Raw genomic sequence first — 21,656 nt, forward strand, 5'->3', positions numbered from 1 at the left:
ATATCAAATTGACTACATTTTTTTTTTCTTTTACTTTATTAGTTGGTCTCTGTCAGACTCCTTTGAAGGCTATTCCTCATTTTCTCGAAACTTAAATATTAAAGTACACCAGGGCTTACCACTTACTGTTTTTTCTCTTTTCTATCTATATTATTATTAGTTCTATCTATAGCTATGGTATTTTGGTGATCTCATATGTGAATTTTAATTTCATCTGTCAGCCTGTGACTCCCAAATGTATTTCTCTAACACTGATCCCTCTCAAAACCTGAAAATATGTGTATCCAATTTCTTTCTTGCCATCTCTATTTGAACATCTAATATATTTTTTGAAGTAACCATGCCCAAAATGAAACTTTTGATGTATTAACCACTCCACTTACAGTCTTCCCCATCTCAGTCACTGGAATTTCTGTTCATCCAGTTATTGAGGTTGAAATCTGCAACCATCCTTCATACCTCTTTCTAATTTCTAATATATGAATGCTACTCTCAAAATCTTTGCAGAAATCAACCATATCTTTCAATTTCTACCAATACTATCATCTGATTTGAGCCAGCATAATCAGTCACTGGATTGCAACAGTAGCCATCTATGAAATTATGGTAGATGGTATTATTAGTCCTAATTATACATATATTTATTGCCCTTTCCTTTGAAAGTATTAACAGACTTTCCCATTTCCATGTAATTTACAGTCAGGGTGAGCTTCATGGGTATGTGACCTTCATTTGGTTTAATGCTCTGCTATTGCCATTGTGAAATGCCCAACAATTTTTCAACAAGAGATCCCACATTTTAATTTTGCATTAGGGCCTTCAAATTATGTAGCTAATACTGCTTGCAGTGCCAGTCCTTGTAGGAGAAGCACTGGCTAACGAAATGCATGGAAATCTCAGGTGACATTCCTGGAGAAGCTTAAAGAGCTATTTTATGGTGCCGCCATTTCTCTTTTCCCCTCTGCAAGGAGCATGGCCTGCCCCAGATATGGGCTGCTTCTTTATCCTGTATCCCAAAATAAAAAAGTCTCAGGGAGCAAAGCCATAGCTGATCCTGGCCAACATTCAGCATGAATGAGCAATAATTATTTCTTGTATAAGCACTGAGGTTTGGTGGTTTTGCTCTTAAACTAGTGAAAGCTAATATACAAGTTCCCCTGCTCATCCCTTTGTCTCTCTAGTTTATTAAATAGTTAAACTTGTCCTTTGAACAATGAGATTAAATCATATCATTGCTCTGCTCAAAATAATGCAATGGCTGCCTATTTCATTTAGATGAAAAGCCAAAGTCCTTGCAACAGCAAGCATGATTTTCTTCTCCCACCACTCTTAACTTCCTTGACTTCATCTCTTGCTATGTTCGCACATTTTCACCACACCTTAGACATACTATCCTCCTTGAGTTTCTTGAATGTTTCAGGCACATTTCAGATGTTGGATCTTTTCTCTAGCAGCCACAATTTTAGAGTTATCTTTCTTCAGCTGTCTGCCTTGCTAATTCTCGGCTCCTTCAATTCTTTTCTCAAATCTTACTTTCCCAATCAGGCAAAGCTTGACCACTCTAAATTAGACTCTGCACCTTCCCACTCAATACATTTGATCCTTTTCTTCTACTGTTTTTTCCAATGGCATTTATCATCTATTAAAACATTTTATTATGTGTTTATTATACATTTATATATATACATATATAACTGTCTTCTCCCATTAGAATGTAAGCTTAATAAGGACAGGAATATTTATTTCCATCAATGTTTCCCAAGTTCCTGAAATATTGCCTAGAATAGAGTTGATATTCCATAATCATTTATTGAATACTTAGAGATAGAAAGAGATCCATTTTTTAAAATGATCTCTGATCACATGTCTTTAAGTCTCTTGTTTCTCTGTAATTTCCTCATACTCCTCTGGACAATCCTAACTCTGGTTAAAGCTTATACTCTGAGTGTTTAGTGACTTTACGTAGCAGCTAGAATGTTGCTGGAGTAAAACAAACGTGTACATTGAGTAGTTTTTCTTTAAGTTTAGGACCACCAACCTTTACTAGGCACTTAATTCTACCTGGTAATCATACTACATTTCCCTGTTTCATTCACTCTCCCACTTCGAGATGAAAAGCTTTTGCCCTTAGCTTTCTTTAAACATCCAACCCTTCATTTTTTATTCTCACTCTTACTGAAATTTCTCACTTTCAAATTCCATTAAAAGCACAGAAGCTCAGAAGAGAACTTCTACAAGTTCCCACAATTATAAATACCAATGCTCCTGCATTTTTGCCCACATTTCTTCAGTTATATTGCATAAACTCTTCACACTCGAACTGAACACCAACACTTCCAATTATGTACTGGATATCATCCATGTTTCTTCAAGGTTATCATACTTGTAACCATCCCCCATCTCCAGTAAAAATCAGTTTTTCATTCTCTAGAAGATGATTGTCATCAGCATACACAAAAAACACAATCTTCCCACTTCAAAAAAGAAAAATTAACCTAAACGTTAACTAGTTACTGTGTCAATTCTTTGTTTTTCTTTATAATGAAATTCCAAAAGAAAGTTTCCTATCCATACTATCTCCAGCTCCTCTCCAGTCAGAATTTGCCCTCACTGCTCCACTATTCTGCTCTTGACAAATCACCCATGACCTCCATGTTGCCCCATACAATGGTTGATTTTTAACCTTAAGGTACTTAACTTCCTATCAGCATTTAGCTGATTTAGTCAGTATTCCTCCTGGAAACACTTTCTACACTTGGCTTCCAGCACACCTACTACTGCTGCTTTCCTTCAACCTCTGAGATCTTTTTGAACTCCAGAATCATAAATCCAACTCCTTCCTCTATCTCTTCTTGGATTTGCAATAGTTCTTTTTATCTTAACAAGTCCAAAACTGCGCTTCTGATCTTCCACCTTTTCTCCTTTCAAATCTGTCATGTAGCTTTTCCCAGTCCATGTCAATTTGATTCTTCAAATTACTCAGAGCACAATCAGAGTTATACTTGATTTCCTTTTTTCCTTACTCATATAACCAGTTCTTCAGCAAATCACATTAGTTATTTCTTCAAAATTTACCAAGAAATCTGTCCATATAATTTCCCACACTGCAACCATGGTGTTCTATAATATTGCTCTTATATGTGCTCAGTATTATTTACATAACCTTCTAATTGATCCCCCTGCTAATACATTTACCACCTAGAACCTAATCTTATCAGAGCAACTCTTTGATTATTTTAAAATGTTACTCAGATCATTCCATGCCCTTACCTCATAGCTCTCCTGTGGAGTTCCAGCTGAAGTAAAGCCAACGTTAGGCTCTACAATTTATAGCTTGCTCTTATCTTCTGCTTTTGGCCCCTTGGTCGCTGGGCCTCAGCAGATGTGCATTTGCCTGAGAGATTTTTAACAAGGTTCTTTCTCTGCCTAAGATATATTTTTTTCATGCATCCTCAGAGTTCTCTCACAGTTTCTCCAGTTTTTCACTCAAGGAGAAGCATCTTTGTGAACTTGTCCCTAATCCCTTATATATAATCTCTCTATTTCCTGGTACCTCCTACCCAATTTTGATTTAGTTTTCTCCTTAGCATTTATCACCTTCTAGCCTATATATTACTCTATACAATTTTAACTTATGTAGAAGGCAAATTTCATTCAGATAATGAATTCTATCTATTGTATTAACAATATCACATCTCCAGTATCTGTAAACTGTAATGGTGCCTATCAAATACTGAGATAAAATCAATGAATGAATAGATGAAAACTAAGACTGTGAAGAAATCAAGACCAACATAAAATAAATGGGTAAAGAAATGATATTTATTTACTGGAAGAATGACACCAGCAAGATGGAGAATTAGGAAGCTCCAGAATCTTGTTCCTTCATTTAAACAGTAGATTAATAACTAAAGACTAACTAAAATAATTTCACAAGAGCTCTGTAAATCAATAAAATATCTCTAGCAACCAAGAAAATGCTCAATCAAGAGAAGCCACATTCAGAAGGAAATTTGGGGCATTTTAACTCTCCCTTATTCCACCTCCTCCCTGGTACACTGTGGCTTTTGTGTGGTCTGGAGGAAATGGCAGTTTTGTCCTCAGTTACTTTCTGTGAACTAGAGCAGAACAGACCTAAAATGCAACATTACAATGTATCTTCTGGTTGCCTGAAAGATCGACCTCTTAGGCACCTAGGTGGAACTTACAACAGACAGAAGCAGTACAGCTCAGATCACAGGCTCAAAAAAGGCTCCTGTACCTACCAGAGTCCTATGGATCAGCAGATGCCTAGGGCAAGAGATTACTAATTGACGAATATAGTAGAAGAGCTAAGGACACAAGAACAAGCAAAGGTAAGACTCTGGGAAATAAATACATTGAAAAGCAGCCCTCTCTAGGGGGAATGGGAAACAAGGACGTACACAGGCCTGGGAAAGGCACATACCTGGGAAAGTCTTAAGAGGGCCATAAGCCTAATGCCAAGATAATTCCAAGGCTCAGACATTTCCTGCTAATTAATGAAAGTCTCCTGCATAAAGCCAGGCTTTAAAGACTGGGAAAAGTGGCTGATGTCTCAAATTCTCAATTTTCAACAAAAGATCACAAGACATACAAAAATATAGGAAAACATGGATATTCAAGGGAACAAATAAATTTCCATAAACCATTACTTTAAAATACAGAAATTGAACATACCAGACAAGGACTTTAAAACATCAGTCTTGATATACTCCAATCACTAAAGGAAAATGTGGGCAAAATACTAGGAATAGAATGAAACTACCTCAATTTAATAAAAGCCATATGTGTGAAACCCACAGTTAACATTATACTTAATGGTAAAAGATGATTTTTTTTCCTCTAAGATTAGGAACCAGACAAGTATGTCAGTTTTCATCTCTTCTATTCACCAAAATACTGGAGACCTAGCAAGCACAATTAAGACAGGAAAATAAGTAATGTCATCCAAACTGGAAAGGAAGAGCAAAATTATCTCTATTCACAGAGAAAATTTATATGTAAAAAACCCTAACGTTCACATAACACACACATACACACACACACACACAAACAGAATAAGAAAGGAATTTGGCAAAGTTGCAGGATATAAATTCAGTGCTTAATATCAATTACATTTCTATATACTGACAACAAACAATCTAAAAAGGAAATTAATAAATCCTTTCATGATAGCACCAAAAATAATAAATTGCTTAGCAATAAACTTAACCAAGGGGGCTAAAGACTTGAACAGTATAACTTATAAAACATTACTGAATCAAAGAAACCACCAATAAATAGAAAAACATCCTGTGTTCATGGATTGGAAGACATAGTATTGTTTTCAATGCAACCAAAGTAATCTGCAGATTCAGTGCAATCCTTATCAAACCCCAACGATGTTTTTTCAGAAATAGAAAAAGCCATCCTAAAGATCATATAGAATCTCAAGGGTCCCAGAATACCCAAAACACTTTTAAGAAGAACAAAGTTGAGTTCACACTTCCTGATTTCAAAACATACAACAAATCCACAAAAAGAGTCAACAACACTAATCATTTGGGATAGCTAAGCAAAGCCACAATGAGATACTTCACACCCATTAGGATAGCTATTGTCAAAAACAAAACAAGATAGTCATAATAATATTAAAAAAAGATAATAGCAAGTGTTAGTGAGGATGCAAGAAATAAGAATCCATATAAATTTTTAGTAGGAGTATGAAATGTTGCAGCCATTATGGAAAGCAGTGTAGCCCTTCCTCAAAAAGCTTAGAAACATAATTACCATATGATCCAACAATTCTACCTCTTAATATATACCCAAAAGAATTCCAAGGAGAGACATGAAGAGATATTTGTACAAACATGTTCATGGCAGCATTATTTACAATATCTAAACGGTACGAGCAACCCAGTGTCCATCAATGGATGAGTGGATAAATGAAATGTAGTTTCTACATGTTATGGAATATTATTTAGCCTTAAAAAGGAGAGAGATTTTGGTATATGCTACAACAGGGATGAACCTTGAAGACATTATGCTAAGTAAAATAAATCAGTCACTAAAGGACTCTGTTTCCACTTATATGTACAGAGTAGCTGAAATCCTTCATTTTACCAAAACTTGATGATTAAAAGAGTCAATTTCTAAAGTGTACACAGTTGGCATAGTAGAATCGATCTCCCAGTTTGGATTAGAATTTATTTTCTAGGGAGTATTTCCTGATTCCCTAAACCTAGGTTGAGGACATTTCCCATTATACCCCACTTTTAACTTTGTTACTTAGCTTCTCACTCTGTATTTAATCACTTGCTTATTTAATAAACTAGATTTCACAAGGGCAAGAATGGCGTTTTTTCTTACTTAACAATTAAATTCTCAGACTCAAGTAAAATTCTGTTTCTACTGTCATGGATCCTCCTTCCATTTCTTTAATTCCACCTCCATTATTAATAACAATTCCCTTTAATTTATCACTCTGTATTATGCCAGCACCATGCTAATAAGCTCTAATACATATTAACACATTAACTATTAATACATATTAGCTCTTACACTCCACAACATGTCATGTGAAGTAGTACCATTCTTGTTTACAATGAATTGATAGCCCCATCCTTCATTTAGAGTCATTGCTATTGTAGCCCCTAGTGTCTTACTAAAATGTTCAAGTGCCTGCTAAAATAAATGCTAGGTATCTTTGTTAAAGTTCAGTAGCTTTTCTCCAAATAGACCAATAGGGCCAGGCAAGGCAATGTTTTAGGGGCAGAAGCATTCAAAGTGCTTTCAAGGCCTTACTTCAGATGAAAATAGTACTTTGACTCCTCCTCTATTAAATATATTCACACTTTTCCATTTTCTTTTGGAAACAGACTTAACCTCTTCTCCTTTTCATCTTTTTTTTCATCAGAGTTACTTGCTTTTAAAAAGTATCTTAGGGATGGTCATAATAAAAATATATTCAGCAAATGAAAAATAATGTTTCATTTATTGAACTGTAATTGATAAGATAGGTAATGTGGGGGGAAAATATAGGTTAAATTTTCCTATAAATGAATGCTAATATAAAAAGATTGACATTCATTGATAATCAAGTTTATGGGGGAGCATAACATCTGAAATCTGCAATTGCTTCCCAAAATTTGAAACCAATAGTCTTTTTCTTTATTTTGTACTTCTTGCACACTCCAGAATTTGTGACTTCTCATTTTAGAATGCAACATAAAAATTTGAGCTTTAAATGCAAGTTATAATGTGTATCTTTGAGTACTGGGAAATTTATGGAATATTAATATAATATGAGAAGTAATGGAGAATTTAATATTCACAACATCCTGCCTTGTTTCTTTCTTTCTCTCCAGGAAACAGTGAGCACAAATATTAAATACATATATTTGGATAAGGTATACACCAAGACACACACACACACATACATTATAAATGTATTTTGCTGCATGTGAATAGCATTAGCTAGGTTTGGGTATGAGCGCTTTTTTCTTAAGGAGAAGAAAAGACAGAAGCACTTTCATATAGAAAAATTCTGCTTTCTACATTCTTCCAAAGAATTTCAGAAATTCTTGCTCAGTCAGCTGTTAACTGGCCTTTGGATGCATGCACTTAGAACTCTATGGACTTCAGCAACTAATTTGGTTTTGGACCACTGCTGCTAACCCAGAAATGTTTGCGTATGTGACTCTGGCAAAGCGTTCAAGTTGTACTGAGTAGGTCCTGGAAATATATTAACTTTGGAGTACAGTGGTCTATAACTGAATAGAGAATGTAAAGTAAATCATAGTATTGAATGAAAGGAAAATAGGTAAATTTGACCTTACAAGATTGGTTTAATTTATAGTAGTATAGAGTTTTAGAATTGAGGGGACCAATGGCATCATTCAGCCTAACCTCATTCAATTTTACATGTGTGAATTCTGAAAAACTCTAGAGGAAGGGACTTTACTAAGACCCACAACTAGTTTGAGTCTGGCCTAAGAATCTGTATGATGTGATGTGTAGTCTAGGCACATGTCCCTGTCGTGATATGGACACTGCATAAGCTGACTTGGGTTCACATTCTAGTTATGACACTTTTGATCTCTGGCAATCAGAAATCTAACTTCTAAGCCTCAGTTTGCTCACCTATAAAATGTTTGCTAAAACTGTATTGGCCTATTGTAAGATACAAATGAGTTCATTCATATAAATAATGGACACAGTGACAGACACATGATAAACATGCAGGGAATGTTTACTGTTTTCGTGAATCTTGTGAGTTCTGTTTGTTCAATAAATATTTTATCTTTACTTATTCTAGCTGTCAATGTCTATGCCCAGACATATTAAGGGCAGACAAAGGTGTGTTTATTTGAGAAGATAAAAGTGCATAGATATGTGTTAGTTTAACTATAAAACATAAGCATCATTATTATATTTTTATATACAACTTCTGGTGGATTAAAAGAACACTTTGTGTTTCCTTTGGCCAACACTTGCACTTTTGCTACTTGTTATGAAATATTTTAAAACGCTTCATCATGGGAATGTATAAGAAGTAGTTGTGAATGCTGAATTATAAATATTAAAGACATAGGTGTAGCTTTTGAAAGCTGAGAGTTATCTCATTTCAAATGGGAGATTTAATAGTGGAACAATTAATGTATTTCAGGCATGATTTTTGCACTCTTAGGTTATTAGAATAAAAGAAATCTGTAATGAACCCTTGAGTTTCTGACCCTAATACTGATATTGAACTGACAATTACAAAAGCCAGCTTCAGGGGATGGAGATAGGCATTGCCCTTAAAACTAGGGCATCTGCTTGGCTTCTAGTATCCATACTGTTTAAGCAAATATCAAGGGTCTAACAGCTTGATATGTATTCATGGCCCTCCAATTATGCCATGTGTCATGACATTGATGCAAATGCTATTCACAACCATTTGAGAAGAAAAAAGTTTTAAAAATATATACTATTGTGGCAGTGCATTAACCTGCTCTCAGCGGCTCAGCAAGAGACAATGTAAGTGTGCTTCAGTTAAGGATGACACAAACCTTCGCCTTTGAGCTAAGAGGGCTATTAAGTTAAACACAGTGCTTGTAAAAAGGTATTTATTGTTGGTTTGAAGACTATTACTATGTCATTACATTCAGTTAATGAATTTTGTTATGGTAATAATAACTTGGGAGTGTAGAATTCTTTCCTGCAGATTGTGAACTTTAAGAAAGCAGCATCTCTAACTTTTGAGTTCCCTCAATGTATAAACCTGATTCCGCAAGGTTTTTACTTCATCATAATATAATTTCCCCATTTGGTAAATCTGAGAATGGAAAGGACTTGCTCAAAGGTCGTAACCGGAAGGAAGAAGCTATGTTTGCTCTCCTGTGAGCGGCAGCTTGCTCAAAGTGTGCTTTGCTCTCAACTTCTGGACTTACCACTACGCTTAATAATAACTCTTTAAAACATAAACTCTTGAAAAATCAAAGAAACACTTCAAGAAACAGCTGTGCCCTAATAGTAGACTGATTAATTTCTGATTCTCTTTAACATAACTAACTGGGACAACTTGGCTCTATTTCAGCTGAAAATGCATTTCTTCGAACACTAAGTTGGCATTTATCTAATGACTGTAATGAAGGCAAATGTTACATGATAATATTTCTGTAAATCTGGAAGGAGATTAAGAAAATCAAAGGCACTTTTTTTTTTCTTTGAAGATACAAAATTGTTCTGAAGGCTTCCACAGAGCTTTAAGATGATTCAAACCTACTTGTCTCTGTTTTACCATCATGGTTGCAAAACAGTAATAACTATCCTTTTAATAGAAAAAAGGCAGAAGAAAGTTGTCATATTGTAAAAGGCCATTGTCCCATCTGGTCTGAATTCCTGCCCATAGCCAACTAATTTTCTTTTATATCAAGCCTGTATTTATTACAGTCCCATGACTTTTTCTGGGCTTAAAGTCCCTTTGGTATAATTTTCACACACAGGCATCACCAATGGAAAAACTTGTTTGTGCTGCCAAAAATACAAAATTTTGTTTAATAATCTTGGGACATCGAAGTGGTGGGTAGTTGTAGGTTTGGAATAAAATCAGGTTTCCTTCATGTACAATTACTTTCTGCAATGTTTTATGTTATTCATGTAATTTAGAGTTTTGAGGGTATGTAAAATAACATTCAAGGACTGATTTTTTTAAAGATCATGTTCAACACCATGATGGTTTTCAAGATAGTTATAGCTTGACCTAACGTTTATGGAAATTGAATCGTCACACTGATAGTTGATATAGAGTCCATCTGTGAATGTAGGGAGGAGGTTTGGCACTTTAATTTTTAGCACATTAGTTATCATTGATATGGAATCTAAGTAAAAAAAAAAGTCCATCTAAAATCCAAGCAAGCCTAACTTTGCACAAAACTATTAGTGAGCCAAATTTAGCTTCATCTATTAAATATTTTTCTAAAAATTTTTTTTTTACCTTAAATTCCTGTAACTAATGCTTCTATTAAATCATTTTTGGAGACCTTATATAGTCCAAATACATTTTATTAATGGAAATTAATTATCTGCTTCTATAGTTCAAATATATCACAGTTATGAACTTGAAGAGCCCATATGTCCATAATTAACTAGCTTTTTAACTTTCTCATCTGTAAATGAGGGAACTGCACTAGATGGTTTTATGAGACCTTATGCACAAAGACACTAGACCACATCTCCTCTTTATTATCATGAACATGACATCCATGATTGTTATGTTGTTGATTTCTCAAGTTAGATTTTTTATTTCCTGTATCAGAGACCAAAATAAAATGACTTCTTTTATCAGCCCATCACATTACAGTTTTGATAATAATTAATTGATTATTGAACTTCTGAGAAGGTACAAGGTATAAAAGTATAGTTAATGATATATACCTATACTTTATATGATTATAATTTATATAATTTATGTACTTTATATAACTATAAAAGTAGAATCAAGAGTTAATTTTTCAATGATTTATGAGGTAGTGGTATCAAAGTACTAGAAAACATTGATGAACATACACTCCCATTCTGTTCCTCTAAGTGAATCATAAAGCCTTGGTGTTAATGTTTTACCTTTATCACTTAGAACCCTCTGAGTCTCATTTCCTCATATAAAAAAGGGATAAATATACGTAAGTCATAGTGCAATTTTGAAATGAGATAATGCATATCAGGGATTTTGCACATGCCTAAATCACAAATCACATTTGCTGTTTAATATAGATTTCCCCGCTACCTGAAAGTAGTGTTCCTAGGAAGCCTTTTGCAAGCCAAAATCCTGTAAAGTGAAGAAGCAATTACCACTAATTTTTATATGGAAACATTTTTGAGCATTTCCAAACCCAAAATTAACCTCTCTTAGGCTTTTCTGATATTTTAGGACACATCTTTCTAACAGATACTCAAAATAAATCAAGATAAAGCACAAATGCTCACAGTTCAAAGACATAGTTCAAAGCTATGGCAGCTTGATAACTGAGAAGCTGAGCGTCATTCCCGGGGAAGGAACTTGGCCACTACCACTGCTCGGGGTGTGCTGCCTCTGTAATGTCACTGAAGAACAAATGAGGAATGGTATTTTCACTTTTTGCCCATTTTCAAAAAGACAAAAATCCTCTTTGGGTTTCTTCTGGATAGCAAAAACAGGTACTAATGAAGATCTTTCATAAAAGCCAAGTGGCTGATGCAAACTTTCAAAAAGCAGAGAGGATACCTGTATATGAACTTAATATGTGAGTCTCATTTTTACATTAATCATATCATTTTAATCTGTTTTCCCAAATATAAATATCCCAGTTGCAAGACCATGGGAAAAAAACTCCGATATGCTAATTATATTATTTACTTGGGAGAGGCTGGTTTTGTGCATCCAGCTGAATCTCTGTTACTTATGTTGGACATAGTTTTATGGATAATTTAATGTTTAATTTCTCAATTTACTTGAAGTGATACTTTATTAAATATGCTCCTGTATGAGTGAATTTACTTTTCAGTTCTATTCTTTAAGAACACTTTCTATATGAGTGGATTGCATGTATGTGTGTTTGATATTGTTATTTGCCACAAATATGGCTCACAAAATTTTGAATATTCTGGACTCTCAAAGATAAATTTTATTCTACATTTACATGTCTCACCTAAAAGGAAATGATGGATTTGAGAAAGTAATATCTATTATCTATTTATACATCCATCCATTTATTTTTAATTTCTCCACCATATTCCTTAGTGAATTAAGCTAACTCCCCTCCCTTCCTTGGAACCCCCATAGCTGATTTTCACTGTTGCTAGTTTCTTCATAAACTCAGTTCAAATTTGATCTCTGGGAAACCTCTCTTGTCTACAATGACCACCACGATTTCATCTTTCTTTAAACATTCAATGCCTATAATGCATAGATTTGCCTGACAATTGTATTTTGTTTCTTGATATCTTTTGAATTGCTATTAATCTCTCATATGACCATGTACATTTTCAAACATGTATGTTCAATTTCTATGTAACATATAAAATCCTTAAAAATCACAGGCTGTAAATTATGCTTCTATATATCCTTCACTTATAGAAACATAGTATTTGTGGGCCTAGTTTACTCTAGTAGACAAAGGCAACATATATAGACATGTCCATTAGTGTCATAGCTGAAAACACTAATGCTACTTAAATACTCCCTAGCAATAAGGACTTAATAACTCCCAGGAATATTATTTCTCTATATTTCACTTTGGCCCAGAGGAGGAACAAAAATAAATGACTTAATATTACTAGAAAACTTAGTTGACCTGTACAAAAATATTGATGAGACAGTTTAAATTTCTATTTAAGTACTGATAACTACTCTAAAATGTGATTTGATCCAAAAACACTTCTCTTCTCTTATCCTAAATTTGACTTTGCAGGCTGCGCCTCATTTGTCTCTACCTATCTTCATATTTTTCTGCAGCTGCTGAAATCTCTAGGGAATCTCTCTCCATGGAGACAGAACCAGACAGCCCCAGTCTCTTCTCTGTTCTTGAGTTCCTGTTTTCAAGTAATGATGTGGATAAACTAGAGACCAGTTTCCTTTCCTGCAACTTTGGCAGCTGAAATTAATTCTCCAAAGACTCCTCTTTGGAGGCAAGCAGATGGTACACATGCACATGTTTTAGTTTTGATTGTACCAGTTCTGAATAATTTAAAGTTCCAAATCTCTATAAAACTACTGTATTCCCATTTCCCAATACAATTTTTTTTTCTTTTGCCTCAGAAATTCCTTCCTGATATTTTGACATTTGGCTGAAACTTGGTTCATTTTGTACTGGCTTCATTGTCATACACCTCCTGCTGTTCTTTGTTACAATTTTAGATAAGTATGGCTTTAGAAAACTAAGATGCTTTTAGAAACTATTCTGCTGGTGATTTTCCCCTTACCATTTGCAAAGCATTTTGTATACATAAACAGCACATTAGCCAAATGATGTTGTTATCACAGTTCCTGTTGGTCTGCACTTGGCTCTCACTTTAGAATTACCCCAAATAGGTTTGCAGAGTTTTATAGCTGCATTATGAGACATTCAATAATATGTATGAACTTAGGCATGTTTTTTCTTTTCCTGCCATTTTGAGAAACACCCAGTCCTATCTCTGAAGATTCACTGCTGCTCCAGGTAGAACATGATAAGAAAGGAATGTTCAGAACAATCTCCAAGTAGGTGTCCCTATCTTTAAATTGAGAAGACTTGCCAAACATAGTCTAAACACATACGTGCACACACATGTACAGCTATGCAGCTCAACCAGAAAGCTCTGCTACTGTAGGCACTGAAGCTATGACCCCATTCTGCGTGAGTTTCACTAAGTTTTACTGCCAATGCCTTCCTCTCTTACAATGGCTAAGGCCACACAAGAAAAAGTATGAAATGGAATGTTCTACACTGGCCCAAATGACTACCACTACCAGAAAAGAGAAACTAAATCATATGACCAGTTTAGAATGAGACTGTAATTACAATGGTGAAGATAAAAACAGTGTTAACTAAAATATATAATTAACTTTCCCAAATGTTTTTATATTGCTTTGTGGTTCATTCAACCCTCATTAAACTTTGAATAATTTTTCATATTTGTATTCATATCATTTTTCATTACATCATTTTTTTAGTTTATATCAAATTTATACCATATTATGAATACAGAACATATGCCTCATAGGTTTAGTGGTGTGGGTGTGTGCAATCATGTACTGAAGCAAGCGTACAAACCTCAGGTACTATAATACTGAATTCCATTTTTTTTCCACATAATGTTGAACAAAATAAAGAGTACAGCATTTATAGAATACCCAGACACATTTTGTGTAGGATAACTTCATATTTAAAAATGTAACTACATAGGAAACAGAGTATGAACACATTCATGTTTTTGTTATTTGTATCTAAAGTTTGGAAGGCATTAACTGAAAACAACTTAAGAGAGCCTCAGAAATCTCATCTATTTGATAGAACACTTCCCTTAGGGACCTTAACAAATGCTATGCAGAATCAACAAATAAATAACTTTCAGTAGTGTTTTGTCTCTCTTGATTTCAACCCTTCAAGTGATGTGACTTCTACCACCTCCCTTGAGGGTTAATTCCATAATCCAGAAGCTTTCACTGTCAGGAAGTTTTTCATGTACTCCATTCAAATTGTCTTTCCTCTCACTTCATTCCATTTCTCATAGTCACACCAAATCTGAGCACATCCCTAAATGATTTCTCATTCCCAGGAAGGGTCACACTTTCAAACATGTAGACACCTGATGTTTTCTTCTATTTCTCACTCTCCCAAGAGTTACATATTCACATCCAACAAACTTCTTTCGTCGCTCCCTTCACTGCTTTTATCAAGCTCTTCTCTGAATAGCCATTTATGTGCTGAATGGTTTGAGATCAGGCATAGTAAGATCGCCTTCACTACAGAGCTATATTCCAAACATACCATTTAAAACATTACTGATATTTGTGTTTTTCAATTCAAACAAACAAAAGAAACCAGAATGTATGTCCAAAATAATGAAGAAGTAAGATTTCCATGTTAGGGGCTGCTTTAATTTGAGACCTGACAGATTATTGCTTGAGCATCAGATGTAGAAACAGTGTGACGAAAATGTCAAAATCCCCAAAATGTTAAGGCAAGATACATTCAAAATAATCCATTCTTATGCAGTAAGAAACTTAGAATATTTCTGTCACTACTAAAGTGACCTTTTATTGCTAAAGATGCAACAACTGGTTTGTGTGTCTATACTGGGACAAAGGGACTGGGATTGTGGGGCTGGAATGGGAAATAAGGGATTGCTACTTTCTTTCAAATGATGTATCTGGCACCTTGAGAGTATCAAGTTAATTTTCCTGTTTTCCTTCCCTTCCCTAAACTCTAATTCCATATGAGTTTTGTTTTTCCCAGTTTTTATTGTTTAAGATTCTAATGAGTTTTTCCATGGTCTTTGTTTGCTGTGTCTTTATGGTATTGACTTTTAAAATAACACTTTATCTTAAAGCTGAAATGCCTATATTGTGACTAATAATGATCAACATATATTAGGTTTATAATGTAGCTTAAAGAGTGCCATATTCTATTCTATATATGGTTATTTATTACAAAGCTCAATAGAACCTATCATGGTAGAACACTGTTCACCTTCAAGTTGGACTAAAATGTATTTTGTTCAAAAAGCAATTACTAGATGTCTGTGACATTCAGACATGGTGTTACGTTCTAGTTATTTATACTTCTTATCCATATCAGTGAGGGGAGATAAGTAAATAAATTTCAGTTTTGTGTTTAAAACTGGATAATAGCTGTCTATCCAAGGTACACTGAGGCACAGCAGAGAGAAACCAAATCTATGAATAGGGGTCAAGAAGGAAGGGATGGGAAAGCCTATTAAGGTGGAGCTTCATCTGAATGTTTAAAAGGAATAGCTTTTTACCAACAAAACTGGAAGTCTTTATCAGATGATGGAACAGTGTGAGGTCACAAAGCCCAAAACAACATGATTATGTTCACACAACTATTAGCAGTTTTGTATTCCTGGATGGAGCACAGGATACAACAAAGTTTGGGGAAAAAAGACATTCAAGATGAAGCTGAGGAATTGAAAAGGGCAAAATGTATGTTGTAGAAAAGATTTTGTATTTTGTCTCAGGATCGCATCAAACTATGTTCCTTATCTCAAATCTAGCCTCACCTCTTTTTGTAAAGAAAGGTTTATTGGGACACAGCCATCACATTTGTTTATATATTGTCTACAACGGTTTTTATATTATAGCTACAGAGTCGAGCAGTTGTGGCAGTGACCAGATATCCTGCAAAGCCTGAAGTATTTTTTATCCACTTATTTACAGGAAGTTTTCTGACCTTTCCCCTCGATAACATCAAGCCACTGAAAGACTTGAGCCTACAGGCAACATGCCTGGCTCTCCCTTTCAGAAAGTTGGGTTTGGTAGCTGCAGGATAATAGATCGGAGGCATCCTAAGACGTACAGACTGGCATGTAATAAAGTGCTTATCTGTTGTGTCTAGTTCTTTTTATTTTTCTATTCTATTATCAACTTAAATTCACTTTATACTGATGACACTTGATACTTTGGCTTCTTTCCCATTATATTAACTCCTAAATATTTTACTGTATGTATTTAGGGGGAAAACAATGATTATATTAGAGCTATTTCAAAAGTAATGCATGATACATGGTTTATAAAACTGTAGTGTTTATTCTTGGATAAATGCATTTTCTATTTTTATATAAGAGCAGCAGTAGTAGATATTTATTGTGTACCCATTGTATAGAAAGGACTTTTCTGGGGACAAACAATATAATGGGAGTTATTCATGATGAAAGGCAATGTAAATGATCAAAATATACTCAAATTATATATTATTCTAGCATGCATTCTTGAAATTTGGACCAGATAATTCTTTGACATAGGGGACTGTCTTGTGCATTGTAAGAAATTTAGCAACATACCTACCTCTTCTAACTAAACACCAGTGGCACCCTGGCACCCTAGTAGGGACGGTCAAATATGTCTCTAGACATTTACAGATGCCAAACATCTCCTGAAGGAGCAGAATTTGTGCCAGTTGAGAATCACTAGATTTTATTCCTTTTCCTTCTATAGTCTCACATCTTTGTGAGATAGCTTTGATCAAAATAACAAAAGACAAAAAAACAAGCTTTTTTTTTTTCCACAGGGAGCTTTTTAGTCAGAAAGTTGAGATCACAGACTAATGGTATGGTGAGACAGATTCAATCTGTACCATGTCCCAGTCTCTTCCTGAAAATTGACTTCATGTTATGACATTTTCAGTTCTTGCAAAAATCTTCATCATGAAAACGAGGTATCAGATTTCAATTGTCTGATTTTTTTTACATTCCTCTGCTGTAGTTTGTTGACCTTTTCAGTATTCTAAGCAAGATTTTTAGAGAGTTGACCATTCTTTCTCTTCCTATTAAAAAGTACAGTAACCTGTTGCACAGACTAAAATGACTGGCCAACTGAGATGAAGAATTTTAAAAAGGTCAAAATGGTTCCTCACATCATATATTTCATAGTGTTTATAAAGGATTTTGAATGTATGTTTTAACTTTTCTAAAAATGAAATCTAGACCAATGGTTTTAGACCAAACTCTTACCCTGATTAATGCTCTTCACAAGCTTGTTCTCACTTGTTATATAGCCTTTGCCTTGTGGCCATCTTAAGGAATTAGGCTTTATGTAACCCCATGTCAGAATAATAAGTTTTGATACTGTTAGGCAACTATTTACAGTTTTCTAGAGGCCTGGAATAATACTTACATCTCTGTGAGTCTATGCCACTATACAGAATTTCCAGACAAAAAGGTGTAAAACTCATTCGAAGAAGAGACATTAAATTTTCTGCTTCTTCAGCAACACTGGAAGAATTTTCATTTAACAAACTGTCAGCATCAGCAATAGCATTATCAATGGACATCTGGTTTTCATTCTCATATACATAGGCAGCAAATTTAAAGTCCGGTTTAGCATATTCAGTGAAGTAAATGTGTTAAGGAGGGGTTTGGGGAGAGGTAGATGAGTTTCTGCATTCCTTTTGAGTCAGAACTGATTTTCAAATTACTTAGATATTAAAAAGCCAACTGCACTAGAACATAAGACTTGTACTAGCATAGGGATTTTAAAATACAATATTTGTGACATATGTAAATGACATGAAACCTTGAATACCACAATCATGTAAAATCACATCTATTCTCTTTGCATTTAGTACCTGGAAGTACCAAGGGACATAGCTGCTGCCTGAATACTCAGCTATACAAATACTGAATTAAAACAAAGGGTAGCAGTTGGATACTAAAATACATTTTCTACATGTAGCATGTGAAATCAATTTTCAGGTATCATGGGAACTGAGGGAATGGAGTGGCTAGAATAAAGCAAACTAAAACAAAAATTGTCACATGTTTAGTTAGATGTACAAGGAAAATTACTTGACCCACAGAATTAACATTAAAAATTTTAATAATGAAGTTATTTTTGATCTGTGAATCAACCAACATATTGCATCTCCAATGGCTGGCATTTCAGGGAAGCAAATATGGCCAGTGCATATTTTCTGTGGGGAATATGCAGAGTCATATCCTTACAAAGAGTTTGAGGTAAGAGTCACAAAACCTGGCTTCAAATTTAGGTTGTGTGTGTGTTTACCTCATTTCTGTAGGGATATATTGGGCCTCTCAGCAGCAGATTTTCTTCAGTAAAATGATGTTAATAGAAGCTACATTATTTAAAAGAACTGTTGAAAAGATATATTGAGTTAATAGATTTATTTTATATTAAATATTTGGAATCTAGGGACACAGTGCTAGAAGTATAAAATCTCACTCTTAGAAAAATTACTTTGTTAAGTATCTACTACCCCGTCCATATGCAAAATTGAGAGGGGGATAGAAAATGTACAATGGATTGTCTCTGCCTTAAGGAAGCATATGGTGAGAGAGGAATGCTAAAACAAGAAGCATATGGTCAAAAAAGAATATAAAGGACAAGTAAGGACAGAATGAACATATCTTGGTAAGTAAAGGGTTTTTGTACTTTTCAAACCCATATACAGTTATTCAGATCTGGTCAATATGTATTTGACCCTGATTATGAGCTAGAAATGCTGAGAAATTGCCCTTGGTGTTGAGTAATTTAATATTCTAATTGAAGGTATGGACTTTCCAAGTGGTATAGATGAGGCAGAGTGGTGAAAATGTGACAAGAATGTGACAAGGGGCATGAAGAATACACTGGTATTGCCAAACCTACTTTCAGATGTGAGAAAATAAGTTGAAAACAGTTAAGTGAATACTTGTAGTAAAAAATTGGAATCCAATTTTTGAATTCCTCTTCTGCCTTCCAATCCAAAACTATCTGCAGGAGAACCACTACCTTTCAGATTAATTTTACAATAATTAGGATGCAAGCCTAAAGTCAGAGACTAAAAAAAAAATGGATGCTATATATTATGGATGTTGAAAAGTAGAAATAAGACAAAGTTATTAAGATCAAAACAACAGATCATATCATATTCGATGGTAATAGACATCTGTATTTATAAACCCTTTAAGAGTATGTACATGCATATATATGCATATGTTTACATGTGTGTGCATGTATTTGCATATCAATGTTAACATAACTCACGATGTGAACTTACAAAAGGAATAGTAGTGTCTATACAGAGACCCATTCCAGTATTACACATCCAATATCCCTTGAGTAAATTAATATGCATATATGGATTTGAGAACTTCTCGCAATAATCCTAAATCCCCCAAGGGCTTGATAAATACTTTGAAATCAGTAATACAAAACTAACTCATTACATCATGGTATATTAATGAGCAATTACCAATACATTCTCTCTGATTATATTTTATGGCTTCAATATGCAAACTAAATAATCAACTCTTTGAGCAACTTATTTTTTAAGTGGTGAAAATCTGAAGAATATGCTAAGTATCAATAGCCAATTAGGTTACACTGTGCATACATGATAAAATGTTTATGTATATTTTTTTATGAGCTCTTATGTTCTGCAAATATTTCTGCAATTAGAGTTTGTCACCCAGGGAAATGTATTGAAAATATTAGACTGGACTTCAGGTGACTTGTAGATCAGTCTTCTCTAAAATTCATTAACCCTCAAATGAGTCACTTTCAGGCTTGGTTATCTCATCTGTAAAACAAGGAGACTGAACCCAGTGATCCCTAAACCACTTCTATCTCTAATATTCAATAAACTCATGATCCTGTGTAATTAATCCTCTCTTCCCTTCACACAAGCACACCGATACATCATACTGATTAATATTATTTTCAAGTTTACTTACTAGGCCTCAAAAGTCTTTACATATTTCACTATCTATACCACACAAATTATATTTTTGTATCATAATGCAATAAAATTTGAAATCAATAACAAAAATAGCAAGTATAATGCATATTAAACTAAAAAAATACTCAGCAAGATATGGTTTCAAATCAAACCATTCATTTTTTTTAGGAAGTACTATTTTTTATGGTAGACACATATGCATCTCCTGTATTTAGTTCATTATCACTTTGTTTCCCTCTATGAAATGCAAGTAAACTTCAAAACAAAACTCTATGTGGACAGATAGTAACTGTACTAGTTGGGGTGAAGACTTAATAGTGAATGAAACTGTTGAATCCTTGCATTGTATACTTGAAACCACTATACTTCAATGAAAAATACTCTTAAAAAAACAAAAACCAAACCGAACCAAAATAACAAAAGAACTCTATCCAGAGCACCTAAGATTGTTGATTGCACATGTGGTAGGTGTTATTTTTAAACTTACTTGGTAAAAACACAGCTAGGTTGTCTAGGAGAAATATAATAAGCAGATTCGTTCTCTCTGTCTCTCTTTCTCAGAGAATAAGAAAATTTGCTTTTTATTTTCACTAACTTGATTTGTTTTCCATCTGCTATGTACAATATCCCTTTTCTGAATTCACTCTCTGTCCACACAAAAATCTGCTCTATAATAATAATATTTCATGTTATTTTGGTGTGCTCAAATGACTTATACAAACCTTTGTAGGCTATAAATACATAGTGTAAAGTTATATCATGGTAATTCAATATGGCTTTATTAATTCTATCTAAAATATTAGACACTAGACACTTTGTGAGGAAGTCAATCTTTTATTATAATTAGAAAATTTGTTTCAACATAGCCTACCTTCTTTGAAATACGTGTTTTAATGATGATTGCACGTGTCATCTTTAAAATGAAATTGAGAAATAATTTATTATTTCCATTTGGAATGATACCACCATAATCCAATATGAGTCCATGTTTTTTATTAATTTCTGAGTCATCTTTTAAAAAATATTATTGATTACTCAGTATTGACTTACTGTACTAATTAACTATATAATAAAGTATCTTAAAGTAATTACCTTGCAAAGCATTTACATAATTGATTATAATTTATAGATTATAATTAGTTTGATATTTTATAATATTTTGATCTATAAAGTAGAAGTAACTAAAATGAACCAATTCTTAACATATGACTCCTCTAGTCACTGGAAATAGTTTGTGAA

At 34.0% G+C, this 21,656-nt stretch overlaps 1 long non-coding RNA gene across 1 annotated transcript in view; it reads left to right on the top strand.

The window, feature by feature from the left end:
• The window catches only part of LOC140848694 (uncharacterized), a 397,098-nt gene that overhangs the window by 347,510 nt on the left and 27,932 nt on the right, over window positions 1–21,656 (top strand). The window lies entirely within an intron of this gene.

The sequence above is a fragment of the Manis javanica genome, chromosome 4 (assembly GCF_040802235.1).
Source record: "Manis javanica isolate MJ-LG chromosome 4, MJ_LKY, whole genome shotgun sequence".
Classification (NCBI taxonomy): Eukaryota; Metazoa; Chordata; class Mammalia; order Pholidota; family Manidae; genus Manis; species Manis javanica.